At 41.0% G+C, this 8,643-nt stretch overlaps 1 protein-coding gene across 1 annotated transcript in view; it reads right to left on the bottom strand.

Annotated features, from left to right (window-relative positions):
- Positions 1-1,243: 1,243 nt before the first annotated feature.
- Positions 1,244-8,643, bottom strand: part of CDCA2 (cell division cycle associated 2) — a 1,716,206-nt gene continuing 1,708,806 nt past the window's right edge. Inside the window, exon 13 of the mRNA XM_044083154.1 lies at positions 1,244-1,393. The gene's annotated coding sequence lies outside the window, so the exon portion shown is untranslated. The remainder of the gene's footprint in view (positions 1,394-8,643) is intronic.

Here is an 8,643-nt window from a genome sequence, read left to right as displayed (position 1 = left end):
AGAACTGGAAAGGTCAATACCCTAAATCAAATTATGGACCAAGTCCAAAACAGCACTTCTGTCTGAAGCAACTAAGACAAGAGAAGACATATGTCTTAACTTTTTGCTTCTTTTTGACAGGAATTTCTGAAGCAGACCAACATTTGAAAGGCATTCCAGTCAGGCTAGGCAGAGATATTTCCTGATTCTTTTTCTGAGGCTGAGTGGTTCTCTATTGTCTGCCAAACGTCAGTGGACATGTCCAAATCCCAGCTCATGGTGGTTGTAGGCATTACACAAGGAACCTGGGAATAAGTTGAATGCTCAGAGGACCAGAAATGGCCACATCAGAGTCACTCATCTGTGGATGAGGCACTGTAGTAGTCTTTTTGAAATGGTAAAGGCTGGTTGCCATTTTTTTTTTATAATGGCTGGAGGAAGGAAGAACCAAGGAATTTGTAGGTTGTTCCATGGAAAAGCTGAAAAAGATGCCAGATTCCTGGGGATGCTTGATGCAATAGTCCGTGAAATAGGCAAGAAAAAAAGTATTTTTCTACAAACACAAAGAAAAACACTTTGAACACGGAGTCCAGTCCTCAAAAGTAAAAAGTGCAACTTTACCAGGGAAAAAATAGGCTTAATATTTTATTTAACAAACAAAAGTAAAAAGTAGCACTCCTGTTTAAAAACGTAAGTCCATAAAACACTTTTCCATGCTTAAAATTATTTTCACAGAAAAAGTTAACTTCCTGTCATTAATTAAAAAGTGGAAGTTTTTTCCCTGAAGTGAACTTAACTGTTCAGAAATGGAATAGTATTTGTCGACTGTCAACCCTTGAAAACGTGCAAGAACACTTCTGTGGAAGGAAACCTCTGAAAGACTTGACACCGAACCACTTTCTTCAGCTCTGCTCAAGATGGTTAATGTTTTGAATGTATGAAAGGTACCTTTAAGCTTTAGAAGCCAGGTGGCTGTACAAGCCTTAGCAAAACACACCTCGTATATAGCTAGGGCTACTGCTGCAGTGATCAATATGATGAACATCAGCTATTGCTACCAACAGAGGTAAGCATATATGGCTACTTTCTGGTGAGACAAATGCATTCCAATATGGGGTCATCACCTAAGAAGCCAGATTATCATTTATTTTCATTCAAATACATAAATCCACATAAGACACACCAAAGCTCAAAAAAGCCAGGTGGGCAAGAGATGCCAAAGTACTAACGTACCCCAAATTTGTAACAAAAAAAAAAAAAAAAATTCAAAATACATTTTCTTTTATTTACATCATACATTTTGTTAAAAAATCCATAGTTTGCAACATAACATATACTTGTCTTCATATATCTTCTTACTGCACGTGACATTTCCTCAGCCTCAATCCATTTTTTTTTTAATTTTTTCACATACCTATAAAGAGCATTAAAAATGTGTTAGCAAAGGTAACTGCAAATTCTATCAGACAAAATAAAACACATGCACTGAAAGCATTTCACCTAGCCAGTTGTGGAAGCTCCCCTCTCCTCCTTACCTCATTCAGGAAAAAAAAACAAATCACTATAAACGTTCAACTAAAATACTGGTATAGTTTATTCAAGGGTAATGAGATGACAGAATATGAGTTGCTTTTTAGTTCTATTTGAAGATGTTCCAAAACAACATACTTTTTTCTGGAAATTGCTCCTATTGTCTTCAAAGTCAAGCCGTAAACAGCACGTTTTTGACTAAATTGCACTATGACAGATGACCAACACTGAAAGGTAAAAACATGTCAAAGCCTCCAGCACATATGTTGTCTCCATCTCACAATAGCAGATAAGTGCTGAAAGAAAAGGATGCAAACTCTGGTTATCTGAATGGCAATGGACAGAAAACATTCTACTAAAACTGCAGGCATAAAGTAGTTAACTTACTATTCAAGGGATATGAACCGTTTATCCACTGTAGTCATATCCACCGGTTCTCTGACTGAAATTACACAATCTACTCTAAGTGAATAAATGGTGTAAAAAAACAAAGCTGAAAAGCACCTTGGTCAAATACAATCTTAATCCTAAAGCGAGTGTGCCATCTTTCAGGATGAGACACGCGTGCTTTCTTTGTAGCAACATCCTAAAACTAGCAATCTGTGCAGTGCAGTGTCGTGGCAAAGAAGACTGAGAATCTACAGGAAGATCCATGTAAACAAGAGGCTCTGTTTCAAGGTAGTGCAGTGATAGGAAACCGTTTGGGCTCAGTGTGTCAAAAATTCAGAAAATACCTATTGCGACTCTACTGGCATGTCACCCCCCCCCCACCAAACAAGAGAGAAACAATGTTTTACATATACATTTATTTAAAACAGCCCAATCATATGTGCTATGTATTTATACAACTAAAAGAAAAAGCAGTGACTTACAATAGGGAAAACGATATGCACACTGATAATCGGGCTTAAAATAGTGCACCAAAAAATTACCCTACTTGTAATAGCAATTTTGAACTGAACTGAAAAAATATGCAACAAACTGCATTTGATTTAGCAATTAGTGACTTTTTTGTTGCTGAGTTTTATTAGATAAGTGCAGGGTCACATATCTCTTGTATTTTTTCATTCAGTTTGTTTGGTAACTTGGGTGTTGGTGAACACTGGCGGATGACCCAAAATGTCATGCTGTCACCATTGACACGCATGCCACAGGTTCGCCATCACTGAGGTAATGAATAATCTACCAGACCAAAAGTCTTGGACTTAGTATTTTGAAATGGTGGACAACTGAACTTGAAGTGGACAGCCAAATGGGAACCTGTGTCCTCCATACAGTATAGTCACTGCAAAACAGTGAAGAAATTGATATGCTATAACAAAAAGGGTATAACAGTGGCATGGTAAACCCATAAGGAGAAAACTAAAGTTAAGATACTTAGCAAGAATCTGAAGACAAGAAAATCAAAAGGGACTCTGGTTTACAATAAGGTGGCACATTGAAGATGAATGGACCGCAAACAGCATTTAAATGAAAAAAAAAAAACTAGACAGAGGAAGACAAAACACTATCCATTAAAGCAAAAGAATGCAGGAAAGGCCACCAGGGTCAGACTGCAAAAAGAACAGACTAGGTAGTAAAAAAAAAAAAGTCAAAACAGTTTAAGTGTAACACAATGGGGGGAAAAAAGGGAGGGAGAATAAGCAAAGCTCAGCAAAAATTATAGGTGGGTGGCAGAACAGGGAAGTGGAAAAACAAAGCTTCTACATACGCACTTTTCTCTCCATGTTTGTCGAAAGGAGAACTTCACCAACCTTGTTAGTAGATGTGCACAGGATACTGTGGAGGTAGATCCTAGCCTTTTCAAGAAGACTCAGTCTAGAAAGTATTTCAGAGATAAAGGTACACAAGATAACATGATCAAGAGAGACCCACTGAAGAATTCTGACAAACTTATACAAAAAAAAAAAACAAAGTTATGCAATTAGCTTCATGCTAAATGTGCAACAAATGTGTCCATCTTCACTAAGAAGTAGGACTAAAGAGCACATGCTTTACAATGGTTTGACACCCGAGTTTTCTTCTAACTGCGTACTGATGGAACCTCAAAAGTACAGTTGTGTACCTACCATAAATGTAGATGTTCGAGTGTATTCACTGTTGCAGTCATTACACTTGGGTTATCCTGCTGGCAGGCAACCCGCAGTCGGCCCAAGTTCCAAAGTCTTGGTCCGGCATCTGTTGCTGTCGCCTCTTCCCTGACGTCAGTGCGCCAGGGGTATAAAAGTTGCAATCGACGCCATTTTCTTCAGTTTTTCTTTCCCCAGATGTCAGGTGCCCCCAGATATGAAGGCTGTAAAGATATAAATATGCCAAAACCATGCATATATCACTAAACATTTTCTTCTTCTAAAAGCAAATACACCACATAGGTTGTATATAGTTGAGAAGTACAGAATAGTCCCAGCAAAGAGGGGGATGGTGGGTGGGTAACCAGGACTGCAACAGTGAATACACTCGAACATCTACATTTATGGTAGGTACATAACTGTACTGTGTTCATTGTATTTCACCGTTGCAGTCATTACACTTGTGTAGAATCCCAAAGCTGAGGTAGGGTGGCTGGGTCTAGATTGGATTTGGCGAGGCCAACAAGCCCTGCAGAACTGCAGGGGCAAAGCCTGCTCTGGATTTGGAGTAGAGAGGTAGGTGGTAGTGCTTGGTAAAAGTGTGCACAGAGCTCCAGGTTGCAGCTTCTATGTCGTCTTTGGTTGGTACCCCTCTGAGGAAAGCTGCTGAAGTGGCTGCTGCTCTGGTAGAATGAGGCCTAATGCCCTTAGGGACAGATTTGCCATGTTGTGCATAACAGAAGCGGATGCAGTGTCCTATCCATTTGGAGACTGTCTGCTTTGTAATAGGTTTTCCTTGTGATCCTGCAGCATATGCTACAAACAGTTGCTCAGTTTTTCTGAAACCCTTTGTTTTGTCCAAGTAAAAATGTAGCAGTCTGTGTATATCCAAAGAGTGCAGAAGTCTTTCCCCTTTATTCTGGGGATTTGGGTAGAAAGTAGGCAAATGAATAGTTTGGTTTAAGGCCATGTTGGAGACCACTTTTGGCATGAATGTTGGGTTCGTCCTTAGAGAAACCCTGTCCTGGTGAAAAATGAGGAAAGGTTCCACAGCCATCAATGCCTGTAATTCTGAAACTCTTCTTGCAGAAGTTATTGCTAGGAGCAGAGCAGTTTTTCATGACAAGAATTTTAGAGCAGCTGTGCTGGCTAGTTCAAAAGGAGGTAGTGTTTGTTTTTCTAAAACAAATTTTCTGAAATGGCAGAGGCATGGATTTTAATAGAAGAAAAAGACAGCAGGTATTGTAAAATCTGAGGCATATTAGGGACCAGTGGGTAGAGCCCTTGTGTGCCTGGTTCCAAAGCACAGAATCTCTTCCAGTTTTCTGCATAAGATTTCCTAGTGCTGGGTCTCCTGGCTTCCAAAATTACATCCATAACAGCTTTAGAGAGAGGTACAGTCTGAGTGGCTACATTATCTGCCATGCTGCCAGGTTTAAGGTTCTGAGTTGACTGTGCAGAATCTGATTGTTTTGCTGCGTCAGAAAATGAGGGATTTGAGGTAGAGGCCAAGGTGGGCCTTGGGACAAAATCTTTAGGATTGGGTACCAGTGCTGGCATGGCCAGTCTGGTGCAATCAGGATCATTTTTGGCCTCTCTTGTCTGACTTTTAGAAGCACCTTGGTGAGAAGAGGCATCGGAGGGAAGGCATAGACTGTCAGGTTTTTCCAGTTGAAAGATAGAGCATCCACTTTCCATGCTTGAGAGTGAGAAGTCCTTGTGCAAAATTTCTGTAATTGGCAGTTGTGAGGGGAGGGAAACAGATCTATGTCTGGGCATCCCCATTCCCTTATCATGTTGAACACTTGTGGATTTAGCTTCCATTCGTGACTATCCATGAGATTTCTGCTTAGTTCGTCTGCCAGTGTATTTTTTGTTCCTGGCAGGAATTGTGCTTACAGATGTACTTGGTAAGTCAGTGCTGTGTTCCACAAAGTCATGGCTTGTCTGCATAGGGGGTAGGAATGTGTGCCCCCTTGCTTGTTTATGTACCACATAACTATGGTATTGTCCGTCTTTATTAATAATTGTCCTGGATGTATTAGGTCCTTGAAGGCTGTCAGGGCATTCTGCACAGCTAGCATCTCTTTCTGATTGATGTGAAGATGCATTTGTTCCTTGGGCCACGTGCCCTGAATACATTTTCCTGCCATATGTGCTCCCCAGGCGTAATCCGATGCATCCGTTGGTATTGTCTGCCTGGCTGCAGGTAAGGTGAAAGGCTGTCCCTTGTTGTGGTGACAGGCCTGGGACCACCATCGAAACTCCTGTTGTAGGCAGGGAATCAAGGCTATGATTGTCTCTAGACTGTGACAATGCTGAGTCCAAACACTTTTTAGATACCATTGTAGTTTCCTCATATGCAGTTTGGCATATGGAATTAGTAGAATGCAAGATGCCATGTAACCCAGGGCATGCAGAATTTTTCTTGCAGGGAGCTGGGTCTTTGTTGCCATCATTTGAAAGTAATGAGTCAGTTGCCTTTGTTCGTCTGGCGTGAGATAAGCCATCTGGGTAGTTGTATTTAAGCTTGCACTCAGGAATATCATCTCTTGAGAGGGCACTAGTTTTGATTTATTTTCGTTTACCGTGTACCCTAGGCAAATTAGTAATCTTTTTACAAACTCCAGGTGCTTTAGAAGAATATCCTTGCTCTCTGCTTGAATAAGGCAGTTGTCCAAGTAGGGATATACTTGAATTCCTTTTTGTCTGCAAAATACAGTTACTGGTGCCAGGCATTTTGTGAAGACCCTGGGCGCAGTAGATAAGCCAAAGGGCAGGGCAGAGAATTGATAATGCATTGAGCCTGCTATAAATCTGAGGTATCTTCTGCATGATTGTCTGATTGTGATGTGCAGGTATGCCACCTTGAGATCCAAAGTAACTAGCTAAGCCTCTTTGCCCAGCATGGGTAAGAGTTGTTGTAGTGTTAACATTTTGAATTTTGGAACATCCAGGAAAGTATTTAGGATTGATAGGTCCAGTATTGGTCTCCATGCTTTGTCCTTTCTGGGTACTAGGAAAAGTCTTGGAGTAAAATCCTTGGCCCTGTTCTTCTTGTGGAACATTTTGAATAACTCCCATATCCATAAGAGCTGCAATCTGTTTTTGTGCCTCTGCCCATGGGTTTGGTGGCAGGTTTGGCATACCTTTTGGTTTTGGAACCGTGTGGAAGTGGAACCTGTACCCTTGAGAAACTATATTCTACACCCATTGGTCTTGGGTGATCTTGTGCCAATTTTTTGAGAAAAGTGCTAGCTTTCCCCCTAGGGGTGCTGTCAAATGGTAAGAGCTTGGTATCTGTAGTGGGAAGTCATTGTGACTGTTTCCTATAAGGTTGTGATTTGTCTTCTCCCCCTTTGGGGGCTGAAGCACCCCACTGTTTAGGTCTGTAGGAGCCTTGGGGCTGAGATCTGCCTCTTGGGCGTCTGTATTTGCCTCTGTGGCCTGTCTGACACTGGAAAGGACCAATTTCTTGAAGGCCAGTTCCTGCTAAATCTAGGTGGTTGAACCTGTAAGAAATCTTTCACAGTTTGCATTGACTTTGCTTTATCCTCCATTTTCTTTAAAACCTCTTCTGCCTTAACACTAAAGTATCATGCTGTAGTGGAGCATCCAATAATTTCATTTTAACATGGTCAGGTAAACTTTGTTCTTTCAACCAAGAATGTCTTCGAATAACAGACTGTAACTGCATCTCTACAAGAAGCCTCTAATGAATCAAAACCACATTGCAGAATATGCTTTCCCACTTGTTCAACTGCATGCAATAAATCCTGCATTTCGTTACAGTCAGGACCTTCTATATTTGTAACTATTTTCTGCTTTAACAATGACATGAGATACTGCTGATATTTAAGCATGTGAAACTGACAGTTTAAAGCTCTTACAGCTAAAGTAGCAGAAGTGTAAACATTTTTCCCCCATCTGCCCAGAGCTCTGGAATCCCTATCCGAGGGAACAGGATTTTTGGCAGTGAAAGCTTTAACCCCTTTTGGACAGACATATGTGGTGAGCGAGGTAGCAAGGTAGGGAAGTTTGGAATGGCTTGTAATATAACACTGGGAGGTGTGAATCCATTTTAGACATTTAATGCATTAACATGCATTGAGGATTCTCTGACATGAGCTGTTACTGCTGCCATCGCCTCAGAGAGAGCACCCACTGCAATGTTGTCATATGTAACCATACCCTGGGCATCATGCAGATGGACTGCTGTTACACATTGAAAATATGGGTTACTGTGATGCTCTGGACTGGGACTAAGTGCTGGATGACCACCTGGAGAGTTTTGAGGTATCACCTGGGATGCACTTTGATGTGGCAATCATAACCCCTCCCTCAATATCGTATTAGACTGGGAACTTCAACAGGTAGAAGTGCTAACACAAATTCAGCACCAGCACCTTCACTTTATTCAGTTACAATGATCTGGTACCTCGGCAATTCGCCTTCACGGATCAAAGTAATTTAATTTAAACTAAGATTTATACTCAGTCAAGCAGCTATTAACAGGATCCAATTATTCAATAAATGATTTAAAGGCATCATCTTCTTATACAAAAAGTACAGTTGTGTACACTTGCCATAAATGTAGATGTTAGAGTGTTTTCACTGTTGCAGTCATTACATTTGGGTAATCTGCTTGCAGGTTGCCCTCAGTCGACTGATTAACAAAGTCTTGGGTCCTGCGTCAGGTTGCTTCCCTTCTTCCATGACGTCAGGTTGCCAGGGGTATAAAACATGCAGCCGACACCATTACATCAGTTTTTCTTGCCCCAGATGTCAGGTGCCCCCCCCTAATGGGGAGCAATTAAACATAAAAACACACGGGTAAACCTCCAACAAAAAAGCAAATACACCAAAAAGGCTTTTAAGCATAGTAAAGGAAAGTAGAGGTACAGCCAAAAGAAGTTAGGGGGCAGGAGGGAGGGTAACCAGGACTGCAACAGTGAATACACTCGAACATCTACATTTATGGTAAGTTTATACAACTGAACTATGTTCTTCGTGTTTCACTGTTGCAGTCATTATATTTAGGTAGAGTCCCAAAGCTATGGTTGGG

The sequence above is a fragment of the Protopterus annectens genome, chromosome 9.part0 (genome assembly GCF_019279795.1).
Source record: "Protopterus annectens isolate FY-2018-M chromosome 9.part0, PAN1.0, whole genome shotgun sequence".
NCBI lineage: Eukaryota > Metazoa > Chordata > Ceratodontiformes > Protopteridae > Protopterus > Protopterus annectens.
The sequence above is the reverse complement of the archived record's forward strand: the minus strand, read 5'-3'. Positions and strand labels throughout refer to the sequence as shown.